This window comes from Gastrolobium bilobum, unplaced genomic scaffold, assembly GCF_033153095.1.
Source record: "Gastrolobium bilobum isolate Gb01-03AN ecotype WA unplaced genomic scaffold, APGP_CSIRO_Gbil_v1 utg32150, whole genome shotgun sequence".
Taxonomy (NCBI): domain Eukaryota; kingdom Viridiplantae; phylum Streptophyta; class Magnoliopsida; order Fabales; family Fabaceae; genus Gastrolobium; species Gastrolobium bilobum.
Window position 1 is genome coordinate 141,029 of NW_026897268.1, and position 17,382 is coordinate 158,410.

Genomic DNA, 17,382 nt, shown 5'->3' on the forward strand with positions numbered 1-17,382 from the left:
CCTGTCCATTGAACCTTGACCATCGGAATGATCTTGCTCCTTAGCTGCTACTCGCCTCGATCGAGAATGTTAAGTGGTCCGACGGGAGTTTTCAAGATCTCCCGAACCTCCACATCATCTTGTTGCACCACGTGCGAAGGATTCGCTACGTACTTGCGAAGCTGAGACACGTGAAACACGACGTGGATGTTGGCCAAGTTCGGAGGCAAGGCAAGCCGGTAGGCAACAGGTCCTACTCTACCAAGGATCTGGTATGGCCCAATATATCGCGGGCTCAGCTTCCTCACTCCGAGTGTCAGTCCAACACCGGTGGCAGGTGAAAGTTTCACAAACACGTGCTCACCCTCACTGAACTCCAGTGGACGATGCTTAACATCATAATAGCTCTTCTGGAGATTCTGCGTCTGCTTCAACTTTTCCCTGATTATCTGGATCTGCAGGGTGGTATTTTGGACAAAGTCCAAGCCAAACAACTCACGATCTCAAACCTCAGACCTGCAGGTAGGAGTACGACACCTCCTACCATACAACACCTCGTAGGGTGCCATGCCCAGGCTAGCATGGAAACTGTTGTTATACGAAAATTCCACCAAAGGAAGGTACCTATCCCATGCTGAACCCTGCTCCAACGTGCAAGCCCTCAACATGTCCTCCAATGTCTGGATGGTCCGCTCAGTCTGTCCGTCAGTCTGAGGTCCTTGTCAGGTAAGTTCCGACTCGCACGAAAGGCGTAACGATCTGGGCACTGTCTCGGAGAGAGGCTCGGTGAAATAGACATGTTTGTGAAGATGCTATCCTCTTACCTAGCGGGCACAGATTTACCTCCGTAATCTGTTCGACGTACAACAATGTGTTGAACCACTTGGGTCCATCACTTTCATTACATCGATGTGGATTGCCCTGCGAAATGATAGGATGTACTCTATCTCAAATGCGTACCAAAAGCCTCCTGCAGCGCCTCCCAGAACCGAGATGTGAACTTCGGGTCCCTATCACTCATGATACTCTCGGGCACCCCGTGAAGCCTAACGATCTCGCGAACATATAGTTGGGCCAACTGCTCTGTAGTGAAGCTCACCTTCACTGGAAGAAAATAGGCAGACTTTGTCAATCTGTCCACAATGACCCATATAGAGTCCCAGCCAACCTGAGTCTTCGGCAAACCCACCACGAAGTCCATGGAAATGCTCTCTCATTTCCTTTCCGGAATCTCTAGAGGTTGAAGCTTACCAGACGGCTTCTGGTGTTCTATCTTCACCTTCTGGCAAATCAAACACTTGAACACATACATAGCTATGTCCTTCTTCATTCCCGGCCACCAGAAATTCCTCTTCAAGTCTTGGTACATCTTAGTCGCACCAGGGTAGACCGTAAACTGGCCCTTATGGGCCTCTGCCATAACCTCTTCGGTCAAAGGACCTCGAGGAACCACAATCCACTTCTGAAACAACAGAAGTCCATCCTCATTCCAGGATACGCCATCCTGATTCTTCACATAATCTAGGCACTCTCTCTGCACTTGCGCCTCTTTGATCTTTTCCATGAGCTCATTCTCCACTCGTACGGTTTCCATTTCGAGAAGTGCACCCCCAAACAAAGAGGTCACTGTTAGATCTCGAAACTGCTCAATGATATCGTAATCACCCATGGTCAAACTAGATAGACTCACGGATTTTCGACTCAAAGCATCAGCTACCACATTGGCCTTGCCAGGATGGTACTTCAACTCAAAGTCGTAGTCCTTCAGATATTCCATCCATCTCCTTTGTCGCATGTTCAGCTCCTTCTGATCAAACAGATACTTCAAGCTCTTATGGTCACTGAACACAACAAACTTCATCCCAAACAGGTAATGCCTCTAAATCTTGAAGGCAAACACAATAGCAGCCAACTCCAAATCAAGAGTCGGGTAGTTCTCCTCATGAGGCTTCAATTGCCTCGAAGCATAGGCAATCACCTTGCCCAACTGCATCAACACACAACCGAACCCCTTTCCGGAGGCGTCGGTGTAAAGCTCGACTTCCTCAGCAGGATCAGGAAGGACCAACACAGGTTCAGTAGTCAGTCTCTCCTTCAACTCCTGGAAACATTCCTCACATTCGTGAGTCCACACAAAAGGAGTCTCCTTCCGGGTAAGGCGAGTCATTGGCAGAACCAACATGGAAAATCCCTTGATGAACCTCCGGTAGTACCCTGCCAAACCCAGAAAGCTCCTCACATCAGTTACTGTCTTGGGCCTCTCCCAATCTAACACTGCCTCAATCTTGTTCGGATCCACTGCAACTCCTTCTGCAGAAATGACATGCCCAAGAAACTTCACAGACTTGAGCCAAAACTCACATTTAGAAGGCTTAGCATAAAGCCTTTTCTCTTTCAGCACTTGCAAGACAATCCTCAAGTGCTCCGCATGTTCCACCTCAGTCTTGGAGTAAATCAATATGTCGTCAATGAAGACGATCACAAACTGATCCAGGTACGGTTGGAAAATCATGTTCATGTAATCCATGAACACTGCGGATGCATTGGTGAGTCCAAATGGAATCACCAAATACTCAAAGTGACCGTATCGTGAACGAAAAGCAGTCTTCGGGACATCCTCTGATTTTACCTGAATCTGATGGTATCCGGATCGGAGATCGATCTTCAAATACACATAAGCACCCTTCAGTTGATCCAACAGATCATCAATGCGCGGAAAGGGGTACTTGTTCTTGATTGTCACCTTGTTCAACTGCTTGTAGTCGGTGCACAATCGCATAGTCCCGTCTTTCTTTTTCACAAAAATGACCGGTGCTCCCCATGGAGACACACTCGGTCGAATGAAGCCTTTCCCTGAAAGGTCCTCAATGTGCTTCTTCAGCTCCGCCAACTCTGGTAGCGACATCCGATATGGAGCCAATGACACGGGCCCCACACCAGGCAATATGTCAATGGAGAACTCGATCTCCCGCTGTGGCGGAAACTCAGGAATATCCTCAGGAAACACCTCGAGGAATTCCCCCACCACAAGAATGCCAGTGATATCCTCCTATGTCCCACTAACCAAACCTCCCAACATGACATAACCGAATGCCCCTTCTCGTAAAGCCCTCCTAGCCTGCAGCAATGAAATATATGGCGAGGAACTAGCTGTGGAATCACACGGAGACATCATCACTTTCTTGGCACAACAATCAATCAATGCACAGTTTCTGGACAACCAATCCATGCCCAGAATAATCTCCAAGTTAGCCATCGGCAATCTTATCAGATCCACCGAAAAGTCACGGCCATCCCACTGAAACACGACATATCGATGTACAGTGGAGGTATCACACTTTTCTCCAGTGACGGTGGTAACTCGCAACGGTGAAGAAAACACAGACATGGGCAACTCAAGCCCCACAGCAATCGGGGTTGCAATGAATGAATGCGTAGCCCCGGAGTCAAACAAGACATCAACCGAAGATCCACCGATGGAAATAGTACCTCTAACAAGGTTCGGAGCTCGGTCCGACTGCTGGCCCCATGGCAGGTGGCACATCTGGTGTCGTTGTAGGTGGAAGGGGAACCATCTGCAATGGAACTGCACGAACTGCTGCAGCTCTCGCCGTCGACGACGGACAATCTCTAGCATAGTGGCCCTCCTTGCCACACTAGAAACATATGGTTTGACTGGTAGCACACAGCCCCAAATGAAACTTCCCACATCCCGAGCATCTGGGAGGAGGAGGTCTCGTTTTACTCCCCTGAGTCGCAGTCCTCTTAAACTGATTTGGCGCTTGCCTAGCCGCCAACTGCTTACCCTTGCCATTCCCGGTAAACCTCCTGTCCTTCCAGGAAGTGGAACTACCAGTTCCCTTCGTCTCAGCAATCTTGGCCCTCTTGGCCTTACTCGTAATACAGACATCCTCAATGTCCTTACACTGCTGCACCAAAGTACCGAAGTCCCTCAATACAGCTCCAGCAAAATGCTCAGCAATCACCTCACTAAGTCCCCTGCAGAACTTAGCAGCCAAAAAGGTCGGAGTGGGCATAGCCATCCGAAAGTGTGCAAACTTCACCAGCTCATTAAACTTGGTCAGGTACTCGTCAACAGATATCGAGCCCTGAACCAATCTATCAAATTCCCCTTGCTTCCTCTCCTGCGCGTCATAAGGGAAATACTTGCCCAAAAAGCAGTCCTCGAAGAATGGCCACGTCATCACATGACCCTGCATCTCATAAGCACGAGAGGTGTTCGTCCACCACTCATGGGCATCGCCCTCCAGCATGTAAGTAGAGAACATAAGCTTCTGCAAATCAGTACACTGCATGACCCGGAAGATCTTGTCCAGCGATTGCAGCCATCTCGCTGCAGCAATAGGGTCCAAAGACCCATCAAAAGAAGGTGGCTTATATTTTCTGAAAGTGTTCAGCCTACGGTCGATCACATCACGATCCTCAGCAGGCTCCAGATAGGGTTCCATCTCCCCAGTGACATGAGTAGCACTACCAATGTGACTTCGGGTCACATCCTGAACACTAGGTGGAGGCGGCGGCGGTGGTGGCGGTGGAGGTGGTGGCGGAGGATACTGGCCAACAGCAGGACCAGCCCTCATCTCCTCCAACATAACTCGCATCATGGTTATGTTCGCCAGCTTATTTGCCTTAAGAGCATCTTTCGTGGCCTTCTGGTTCGCTTCTCTAACAGCATCCATCATTGCCACGTTGGCCAATCTAGTGGCCTCCTGCATCTCAGCCAATGCAGTCAGGATTGGGTCGGGTTGACCCTCAACAGTCTCTCGTGTTCTCCTGGATCCAACCATGACTCAGCACAAGTTACACAAATTATGAGTTGATCAGGCCCACACAATGTGATCACATATGCATCAGCATAATAAGACCCAACGGAGCAAACACACAAGACAGACACAACCAAATATCTTAAGTTATGCAATACATACAGGATTTTCCCTCGAACCATTGCTCAGATACCATAAAATGTAACACGCTGTGTTAACCCGGTTTGTTAACAAGTCATCGTATTAAGCCACACTTAATTTAAAAATGCGGAATATCTTTTTCTTTTCAATTATGACGTCATTATCATTACCAACTTGGTTACTTAATCATTTTCATAAAATCATCGCCTGTATATAATTATTGCAAAGACATCTAACTTAAATACTTCATTAAATAAAATAACATAAGTATGTCTCTAGTCACAGAACTACAACACGTAGACCGGTCAACCTAATATTTTATACAACACAGATAACTTAAACAAGAAGAAATCAATGTGGCATGGACAAACCCCATGCTCACCAAATAAGGCACAAGCCTCAGCTGCAGTCTCAACTCAATAATCCTAAATGACAGAAAACATAAACAGCATCCAAATCCATCATATCAGCATACAGCATAATAACATGATAAGAGCATAATCTAACTCAGCTCCGGCCTCCTGCCGCTGGAGGAATCGACCCCCGCATTACCTGAACCTGAAATATGTGCCCCAAACGTGAGGTGAGATCTCTAAACAGAAATCTCAGTAAGACAAGGGGTCCTCAAGGATCTTCCACCCCAAGCTCACTTACATGTGCAATATAAGTTCAAAAGGCAGTTTAACAGTATAAGTTCTCAAAATAGTGCAATGTAGCATATAATCATGTCATGTGTGTTATAACATTTCTACTGATCAGAGAAGTGCAGGAATCCATCTAAACCCACACAGTACTAGCCATTCATTGTACCCGCCCACAGGATCGCCCCTTGGCCCCCCGTAGGCGTAACACCACATACATATCATAAGCAATTGCACTTAACAGCTCATTAGCATTTCAGAAAATAGTACATGAAACACATCATGCATACAACCAACTCCCTATGGGAAAATGGTGGAACCAACAGTGGCTAAACCGAGGACACGAAAGCTTACCTAGTAAGCTAGCTATCCAAACCAAGAGTCCACACACCGCTCAAGACCCACAAACAGCACAATCACAATCTGTTTGTACAATAATTCATCATCAATAATCATAGCACATAAGCTTACACATAAAGACAACGCTTCTCCTTTACGTTTTACGTCTTAAGGCTTCTCACAAAGCCATAATCCCTTAATCACTTAGATTCTGACTTAGTTAAGTTATTACAGAAGTTCAACTTCATCAACTTAGGGTCCACAAACCCACAACTCAGTTCTGTATGAACAGTACCTTCACTGTTTACGAAAACCCAGAATATCTGGATATTTATCGGGGGCATATCCGGATATCCCATATTCGGATATCATATCCGGATATGGGATATCCGAATATCATATCCGGATATCCATATTCGCATATCCGGATATCCCATATCCGGATATCATATCCGGATATCCCATATCCGGATATCATATCCGGATATGGGATATCCGAATATCATATCCGGATATCCATATTCGGATATCAGAAGACCCCATATCCAGATATCAATATCCGGATATGCATATCCAGATATTTCGCGAAAGAATGCAGTTCTGCATTTCACGAGATATCCTTCCCAAAGGTGACTCATTTCATGCATACAGAAGCCCAAACATGTGATTTAAGGTGTGTTTAACATTACCCAACCTTAAGTTAGCAACTTTAGTTCATTAAATGCATCAAGGTTCCATTTTTAATCATTAAACTCATGATCAAAGGTTGTACAACTTACCCAAGGTTCAAAACAGAAATGGATGATGCTCTTGGAGCTCACTTGAAGCTCCCAAAGTCCAGCACACACAAGGACACGAAAATGGCACACCACCAAGGTTCTTTCTCACCAAAAATGGCTTCTTGAAGCCTCCAATGGCATGAACAAAGGCTCACACCAAGGGACGCACCAACTCAGGCCCTCAACACCTCACTAGCAGCATCTAAACTCAGAACACAAGGCTTTTCTCCCACACAAGTCTCAACCACACCCAACCATAGTGTTTTGATGACGAAAGGGTAGAGAAAGGTGGTTACTTTGGAGGTTTCTAAGAGAAGTTGAAGGTGACAAGAAGGAGAGGCTGATCATCAACCACAATGCCTCACGTAGAGTTAATAGTATAGCCTAGGGTTGTGTGCAAAAGTTACATTTATAGTCACTTAGGAATTAAGCACACAGTATTAGCGCTAATAGCTACGCATAGCATTTTAATCCCAAACTTTGGAATCTGAACCTACTCATTTTTCTAAGATTTATCATATTTTTATTTTATTTTTCGCAGCATCTTTCCGGTACGCGCTTTTCCATAGCCAGTATCAGTTCTGGCACCATTTCTCATTATTTTAACTTGAAACTTGTTTTACAGGTCCTATATATTATTCTAGGAATTATCGTGCACTTATTATAATTTTTTGGGATACTTTTTCGGTACGCATTTATACCGATTAGCAGAACCGGTATCTGCATTTTTCGTCAGAAAAGCGACTTTCAGCATTATTACCCACTTACTATAATTATTTAAGCCTCATAATAATTATTAGGGTCAATTATGGAATCTTTTCCTAATTTTTCATAATTAATTAATTAACTTCCTTAATTAACGGTGCGGGTTCTTACACTATCTGGATTAAAATGTTGAGTTGTATGCTAAGATGCTTGACATATTATTTTCTGAATTTGATTCCAACTGTTGCTTTGTTCTATTTTATTTTTGAGATAAAGTTGGAATCAAATCTGGGAATGGTGGTTTGCTATATACTTCCGGCTTGATTACTTGTGATCTAATTGCTCTACTGTCATATTCTGTGCATTGGGAAATTTTTCTGGTTTTTAGGTTTCATAAGCTGGAAAGTCTAAGAAAAAAACTGACGATACCAAAAAGGGCTAAGACTTCTGCTTCTGCATCTTTTGATGATTTTCGGTTTGTTTCTGCGGAGGCCCATGAAACCACCAGTTCGTCCGTTTGTTGAGTCATCCCATGCTACTGAGGGAGATGACATGGAGGATTGATTATATCTCCTTACTGTCGGAGATTTATTGTATATATTTTTAGTTTACTTTTGTCTTTTGTTGTTTTTAGTGGTGACCTTTAGGTTGATGTTAAGGTCATTTAGATTATATTTTGGGTTGTATATGTCCTCATACTCTGATATTGTGCTGCTCGTACTATTACCCATCCTATGTTGTTTGTTCCATTGTGCAGTTGTGATAAGTCTTGGGTTTAGTTATTGTTGGGGACAACAATTTTCTAAATCTGGGAATGGGGGAGCATTGTCATGCAGGATAGTCGCAGGAGTGGAAATGCACTTTATATCAGGGGAGATATTCTAACCCGCTTTTTATTTTTATTTTTCTTAGTATTTTGATGGTTTTTGCTCATATAAAAAAAAATAAAAAAATTTGAGAAATTCTTGGAAAATATTTTCTGAGAAAGTCCCAGGTATAGATATGATTTCCCTAGTTAATTTGACTGATTTCATCATAGAAAGCATGTTTTGTATGAACTTCTGGCATGATATTGCATGGGCATAAGTAGAATTCATGATTGCTCGTTTGTCTGAATTTTGTGCTGAATGATCAATGATGCCTGATGTTTCTTTTGAGAATCTAGCTTGATACCATAGCTGGTGAGGTTTTGTGCTTAAACACTTATTTTTATTCTTGAGAGACCTCATTGTGATAGCACTCTAGAACTTGCTCTGTTTCTCTGTGATACATGCATTGATTGAAATGATTAAGGCAATTATATTCTTGTTAGCCATGACCAAATTGCCCACCTGTTTGATTTTTCCATTGTTAACCCCTTTGAGCCTGAGTCTATTTGTTCATGAATCCTGCTGATTGCTTAGCCAAATTCATATTGTCTTACCTTTGTTGAGATTGAAATGCTTGACAAGAAAAGAAAATCAATTGAGGTAAACTCCACTGAAGCTAAGTAATATCTCTCTCTAAAAAAAATAATAAAAAAAAATATAATAATATGTATATATGTACATATATCAAGATAGAGAGAGTGTGTATAGCAATGTGAAAAGAGTGGAAAATAAAAGGTGATGGATTCTTGATTTTAAAGAATAGTGGAGCTTAAATTTGTTTGGGAGTTGATTGTTATGCAAGTATATGTCAGTATTCCAATCTCAACTTGTAATTTTAGCTATTTCCCATAAATTCCTACCCCTAAGCCAGGCCAAGTTATATCCATGTGAAGTCCTTTTGATCAATTGTGCATGTGTTAATGTTCCTCATTTTTAGGAAATTGAGAATATGATCAAGCTTATGGTAGTGCTATTGCTATGGTGGATTTAGTGATTGTTATTTCCCCAAGCACTTGAGTGTTGAGTATTATATGTTTATCTTGGTGAGGGGTGTTCAAGTTAGATTCTGACATTTTCATGAGAATAGAAGGCATTGTTAGGAACTCTTTGCATTGATTCAGTCATGCTTAGCATAGTGATCTATCGATTATCTGTGTGATGTTGTGCTAGATGGTTGTTTTTTGTTCTTCTATGTTTGAATCTTGTACATTGCTGGGGAAAGCAACGTTTAAATCTAGGAATGGTTTGATGTGCCTCTGGCAAATGTAGTTTTCCAAGCTGAAATTGATAAGAATTGAGTCATAAAAGAGCAATTTATATACATATTTGCTTACTATATTGATTCTTTCCATGTAAATGATATTTCTCACCTATTGGTTGTGTTTATATAGGTAGAAGAAGTGAAAACTACAAAATTGTAAAAAGCTTGTTGACGTGACTCCACACGGGTGAACCTTGGGCCAAATTCCAGAGAGTTGGAGCAAGTTGGCGCCACTCTGGCGCAAGATGGCGTCGTACTCTGTAGACCAAACTCCAGCAAGTTGGTGGCACACCGGCGCCAACCCGCGCCGGTTTACGATTGCAAATGACCGCGTTGGTACAAATGGCAGAGAGTTGGCGCAAGTTGGCACCAACCCGCGCCGGTTTGCGAGTTTTTCAGGACGTGTTTTTAAATGACAGAACTATGGCGCAAGTTGGCGCTACACTGGCGCCAACCCGCGCCGGTGTGCGAGAAAAATGGACCGTGTTTTCTTAAGGTTAATTTTGGAAGAATGAAAAGAGGCGTATAAATAAAATGCTCGTGACAGAATTATGGATCCTATTCTATTGAAGAGAGAAGACGGTGGTGCTCAGAGAAAGTTTGACGAGGATTTATTCCATCTTCTTCTTCCCCTTTTCATTTATCAGTTTATGTTGGATATTGAATTTTTAGCCATGATAATGGTTGGCTAGTTCTTTTTATTGTAGTTAGGATCACGAACCTTATGTGAACCCTTGTTACAACGGATTGGTTTATAATTCTTCGTTTATATAATTATCTTTATCTCTACCTTGTGCGTAATTTATATCTTCTTTATTAGAATTGATCAATCTAATAGTTGATGATAGTTTAAGGGTTAGTGTAACACCCCGCATATATCCGGCAATGTTATCATACTATCGTATTAAGCAGCGTTTAATAAAAATGCGGAATATCTTTTTCTTTTCAATTATGATGTCATTATCATTACCAACTTGCTTATTGATCAATTAATAAAACAACGCCTGTATGTAATTGCAATAAAACAGCTATCTGAATATACCTCATAACAGATAATAAAAGTGTGGCTCTAGTCACGGAACTACAACAACGTAGACCGGACCATCTAACAGTTTATACAACTCCAATCTAAAGCACTAACATAAAGTGTCATGGACAATCCCCATGCTCACTCAAATAAGGCAACCTGCCCAACATCAGTCTCAACAACGACGACATAATCATAAATAGCGGAAAACATAAACAGCATCCAAATCCAGTCATGGCAGCAATACAACATAATATCAACTAAGCTCTGGCCTCCTGCCGCCAGAGGCATCAGTCACCAAACTACCGGAACCTGAAATAAGCATTCCCCAAACGTGGGGTGAGATCTCTAAACAAGAAATCTCAGTAAGACAAGGGGTCCTCAAGGATCTTCCACCCCAAGCTCACTTACATGTGCAATATAAGTTTAAAAGCAGATATCATCATCAGTTCTAAAATAGTGCAATGCAGCAGATAATCATGTCATGTGTGTCAATTCTATTCTACTGGCCAGAGAAATGCAGGATTTACATACGCCAAATACCCACACTGGTGCAAGACGCTACTTGCATCCACCCCGAATCACCGTCTTGTATGACGCTACATACTCAGGTTTACCGTCAAGATGGAACAACACATGCATATTAAAAGTCATTACACATAAAGCTCAACAGCATTTCAAATATTCAAAGCATGTAACACAGCATGCATACAACCACACCCCCATGGGACATGGTGGAACCACAACATGGTTAAACCGAGGACACAAAAGCTTACCTTGCAAGCTAACACCCAAGGCCAAGAGTCCACAGCTCAAAGTTCAAGCACAGCAGATTCACAATCTGTTATGGACCAATACTATATCAATAATAATGCGACACAAGCATATAATTTAAAGACAACGCCTTTCCTTACGTTTTACGTCTTAAGGCTCCATACCAAGCCATAAGTCCTTAATCACAACGATTCTGACTTAGTTCATTAATTACAGAAGTTCCACTTCATCAATCTAGGGTCCACAAACCCCCAATAGCCTACTGTACACACAGCACAGCTACTGTTCTTCGAAATCCCAGAATATCCGGATATTCCTCGGGACCATATCCGGATATGCAATATCCGGATATCTCACTGGACATATCCGGATATGCAATATCCGGATATCTGATATCCGGATACTCAAAACCCATATCCGGATATCACATATCCGGATATTTCACGACAGAATGCAGAAAATGCATTTCGTGAAGATATCCTTCCAAGGTTCCATTTTTAACACTTAATTACGTTAAAGCATGCATCTTTATATTGATTAAGGTCCACACCCCAGTTGGTTACTTGATTAACCCTTTAAACATGCAAAGATCACACCTTTAACCCATTAAAACACAAGCTCAAGGTACGTACAACTCACCAAAGCTCAAAACAGAGGTTGGAGGTGCTCTTGGAGCTCACAATCAGCTCCCAAGGTGCTGACTTCAAGGGTGCACAAAAATACCACCCAAGCAAGGATCTTTCTTCACAAAGGAAGCTCCTTGAAGCCTCACAAGCCAAGAACAACACTCCTCAACAAGAATACCACCAAACCAGAAAACAACTCAGCTCCCACAGCCACCACAACTCAGAAAAGGTGCTCACATTTCACTCACAGATTATTCCCACTCACCCAAGGTGTTTTAGTGAAGAAAGGCTACAAGGGAGGTCACACAAAGGTGGAGAAGGCCAAGGAAGTAGCCACCAGCTCCAAACTCACGTAGAGAATGTAATATGGCCTAGGGTTTAGTGCCCACTAAGGCTTATATAGTGGTTTAACAATTAAACACACAGTATTAACTTTAATTGCTACGCTTAGCATTTTAATCCCAAACTTTGGAATCTGAAACTACACATTTTTCCAAGAATTATCATATTTTTCTTATAATTTTCTGAGCACTTCTCTGGTACGCGCTTTTCCAAGCCAGTACCGGTTTCTAGCACCAGTTCTCATTATTTGGACTTGAAACTCGTTTTACAAGTCCTACATATCATTCTCGTAATTATCATGCACTTATTATAATTTTCCGGAATACTTTTTTGGTACTCATTTATACCGACTAGCAGAACCGGTATCTGCACTTTTCTTCCGAAAAGCAACTTTCAGCATTATTACTCACTTACTATAATTATTAAAGCCTCATAATAATTATTAGGGTTAATTAAGGAATCATTTCCTATTTTCTCATAATTTATTAATTAAATTCCTTAATTAACGGTGCGGGTTCTTACAGTTAGAACCCTAGATAGGAATACTGGGGTTTTGATCTTGAAGGGGGTAGGATAACAATTTATATGCATGCTAGGAATAGATGTATATTTAATTGCAGATGCTTAAATTATTGGGTTCATTGCTTAATGCCATGAGGAACATTGCAAGGAATTGGGGTTAAAGGATTAATCTTGCAAGGAATTGAGGGTTAACTACTGAATAATTTTAGATAATAATTTATCTGAGTAATTATATAAATGAATATTGTAAATCAATCCAAAGTAAGAAGCGAGAATCATTTGGTGAGTGCACTCTAGCTACAATGCCTTCCCATATTTTACAAAATCAATTTCTGTTTTATTTCTCATAAACAAAAAGCCAAAAATAAGTCTTTATTTTTAGTTCTTATTGTTACTCATATCAACAACAATTTTCACACACCTATTTGAATTCCTCCCATCTTAAAAGGACGATTATTTGATATTTGATCACAATCCCTGTGGAGACGATACTTTTCTTATCACTGTATTACTTGTGCGATCGGTACACTTGTCGGTGAGCATCAGGCTTCTTTTTCACCAAGAACACACCTTCATAAGATATTCAAGGATTTAAAACCAAAAACATAATTTTAGAAGAGTAAAGATAGGGTTTTTCAAGAAAAAAATGTAAGGAACTTACACTAGAAACTCAAAGAATGACCAAAGAAGAAGTGTTCTTCAATAAGGAGCTTCAACCACCATTTTTGCCATAAAAGGAATAAACATACTGTTAGTATTTGGGTGTCCTAGAGACAATCTTATGATTAAATAAGGACATAGATGTAGACCTTTTTAATATTGTCGCAAATAAATAAAAGCACTCTTTATCTTGTTTCATAATTCTGTCTCGATATTAATGTTAATATATTATGAATAACTTGATAAACCCCGTGGAATAAAATAGGTATCTCTTGAGTATCTGTGATGAGATCACAATCATGAGGATTCAAGAATACCGGATGTTTATTCCTAATTTTATGTTCCTAGTCTAGAGATACTGAGAATGGGGTCAGTAATCTCGGGTAAGACTAGCACGACTTATCTACTTGTATATGGATACAAGGTATAGACCTCATGTGCTACAGATATGGAGATGTCTTAGCTAAAGTCGTGGGTGGACCTATAAGGGTATAGCTCGCACTGAACAGACCCACAAAGAGACTCTATGAGGAACTCTCACAGAGAGTATCATTAGAGTAGTCTCTTTATATTTGGGTATGTCTTTCCTAAGACCAGAAGTTATTACCTAGACTGTGTTCTAGAAGGCATGCTTTGATTGTGCACCTCGTCTGCCTGAAACATGGAGACTCATAGGTATACTGTTGGGCTTATCCTGAAAGAACACAGGGCTAGGGTGATAAGCTGAAGGAATTCGTCAAATCTCTGTGAGAGATTAGGTTATCTGTAAACCGGAGAAATCGGGATGACATTTACAGGGACTCGAGAATCTATGCATAGTAAAAGAGATCATGAGATGATCTGCCTTTAGAGTCTGTAAATTGAAGATTCCCTATTTCGAATAAAGCTTACCCTAAATCGCAGGGGTTGATACGCTTCCTTACCCTAGGTTTTATGGGAAGGTAACCGAGACGAAAGGAAATATATACGGCAACCAAATATGTGCAATAGGATGATCAAGTCACTAATCTAACTAGTTCTGGGGCAACAAAGCATTGCTAGTGCTCTGTGTTGTCATTAGATGTGTGGGCTTATTGGGCCCAAGCCCATTTATGTCAGTGGCTATGTTGGACCTAATGGGTCACACACTAACACCTAATTGTCTAGATGCTCTAGCATTAATGGTATTGGGCCTAACAATTGTTATTAACCCAAGAAGTAGTTTGGAACTCCACAGATAGGGTGGAGGGCGCATGGATCTAAGTAATGGGCTTGGATAGTCCAAGACATTACTAATTAATTTAATTAGTTAAATTAATTATCAAATGTTTAAATTTTGAATTTTGAAATTTGAATTTTGAATTTTGAATTTTGAATTTTGAATTTTGAATTTGAATTTTAAAATTCGAATTTTGAATTTTGAATTTTGAATTTTGAAATTTGAAATTTGAAATTTGAAATTTGAATTTGAATTTAATATTTAAGTGTTTGAAAGTTTGAATTCAAATGTTTGAAATTCGAATTTGAATTGGCTATGAAAAATTGTTTCATAACAAAAGGATAAGATGAGATCTTGTTGGAACATATCAAGAGGAAATCTTTTGGACATAATATAAGAAGATTTGGGGTGCTGATTTGGCTGTTGGTTAGTCATCAGAATAAGCTCCAGAAGATACGATCTGTTGGGAGAATATTTGAGTGATTTGATTCAAGTTTGAATGCAACTACTCAAATGTATCTGGTCATTATTTAGGCTATATGGGGCGCACCATATAACTGATTATATGATGATTTATGATCAGATATTTGATTAGGTTTTGAACCTAATATATCATAAAGATATGATAGGATGTTGTTGGCAAGATTTGATGAGATTTGATGAGATTTGATTTGCAACAAATCCTATTCTCTCTCTCTTTGATGGAGCGCCCTTTTGGAAGGGATTTTTATTGATTAAAAATCTGATTTGTTTTTAACAAATAGGCTCCTCTTGTGCGCCTCTATATATATGTTCCTTCTAGGGTTTTTAGAAAACCAACCAAGCCATTCTCTTTTCCTCTCCTGCGCCACTTTTTGTGAAGTTTTCACATTGAAAGCTTCACTCTTTCAAACACTTTTACCTAGCCTTTCTCTTCACACAGTGTGCGCTTAGCAAGCCTCATTGTAGTGATCACTTGGCGGTTTCACAAGAAGGAGTTCTTGCACCTAGACGCAGTGGGTGGTGTGGATCAACGTTAGACCTACCTTGATCATCACGAGTTTTCACGAACAAGGTAACATCATGCTTTCCTAAAGCATGATCTTGAATGCATGTGTGTTCCGCAATGAAAAAGTTTTGTTTTTCCCTCCAGCATGCATCGGCTTTCAAGGCCATTTCCAACTTTCACATACAACTGTTGTATGGTAAGTTTACTGCCACTAAATTTAAGGTTCAATGGTCAGGAACACAAGCTTTCACAAGTTCAAAGGCTAAGGAACAAGATTTGTGAAGAGTGTTTTGGATTTTGATGAAGTTTAAGTGGTGAAATCTTAGAGAGAAGTGAGGGGTTGCTGGATGGATGGGAAGGAAGAGGGGTTCCTTATATTTTTAGGGTTTTGTCATGTCACTTAAGTGGCTTTCTATCATTTATCAGAAACATTAAAGTAATTAATATTAAGTTTGTTTAATTAACATGTTTCTAACTCAAAAATATAATTAGTATCTCACATATACGCTTACTGCTATTTAACTACACTGTAGTCCTTACGGGTATCCTTGACTGTTCCCGGACTTCATAACTTTATTAATTTTTATATCATTGGTCTAATTCTGACTTGTTTGGCATATATTGGACTTATATTCTCTTTTCTCATCTTTTTCTCGTTTCTGAACTCTACCGGGTGCTTCCACAACAGTACAAAATATTCGGTAGAAGTGACTTTATCAAAATATCCCAATATGGGTATCAGAATTCACAAAATCAAATCCTCTTATCATTTATGATAATTATATCCTTAGAATAGTCCTCTACCTCAGATTCATTGATTACGGTTAATCAGATACTTGTTACTGCCTTAGCAATACAAACTATTAGGTCAAGACTCACTTTCCCAGAATACCCACAATGTGGATGTCAAACTTCACAGAATTGAATTCTAAACTCATCTGTGATGCTGGTATCATTAGAATAACTCTCTAACTCTGATTCACCTGATTAGGGTTATTCTACAGTCTGTTGTTGCATCAACAGTCAAAAATAATAGGCAGAAATCCACCCATCAATATGAATATCAAAATTTATATAATTTCTTCATCATCTCATTAATGACCCTTAGGTCCTCATAATAACTCTAATTTTGAATTATCTAAATTAGGGTTATATAATGGTGACCCATGAAATTTGCAGCTGTGAAGGAAAGAGATGAGTTTCAAATTCTGATTTCCACATGTGCCATTTAAGTGATGAGTTTCATAATGGTCATTTAAGTAGGGTGGGTCCCACAAGTGCCGTCTCACTTAAACTTACTTAATCTCACCACTAATCTTCAATTAATTTATGAACTATCCATAAATCAAAAATTTAACATTTACCAAGGTCCTTTAAGTACCCTTGAACAGATGAATCCAGAGTTTTCCAGTAATTTGGTGAAATTATTGTTTTACCCCTAATGGTGCACCGTTGGCACGCTTCCCCAAAAATCCTAAAATCCATCAAATTATACCAATAATCATATTTCTTGGTTCTAAATACCTTTTCAAACATATATTCAATTCTAGAGCACTAATCTCATTTTGCACGTTTTCGGTGCAACTGTACCGCAGTATTTCATCTAGAAAAATACTATTCATCAATTTTCAAAAAAACTTATCTAACCTCTCAATTTTTTGTTCTAAATCCATTTTCAGTATTATTTTCATCAATTGAGGTCTAATTCTATCATCTTACAATTTAGGGTTACATATTTGTTGATTTA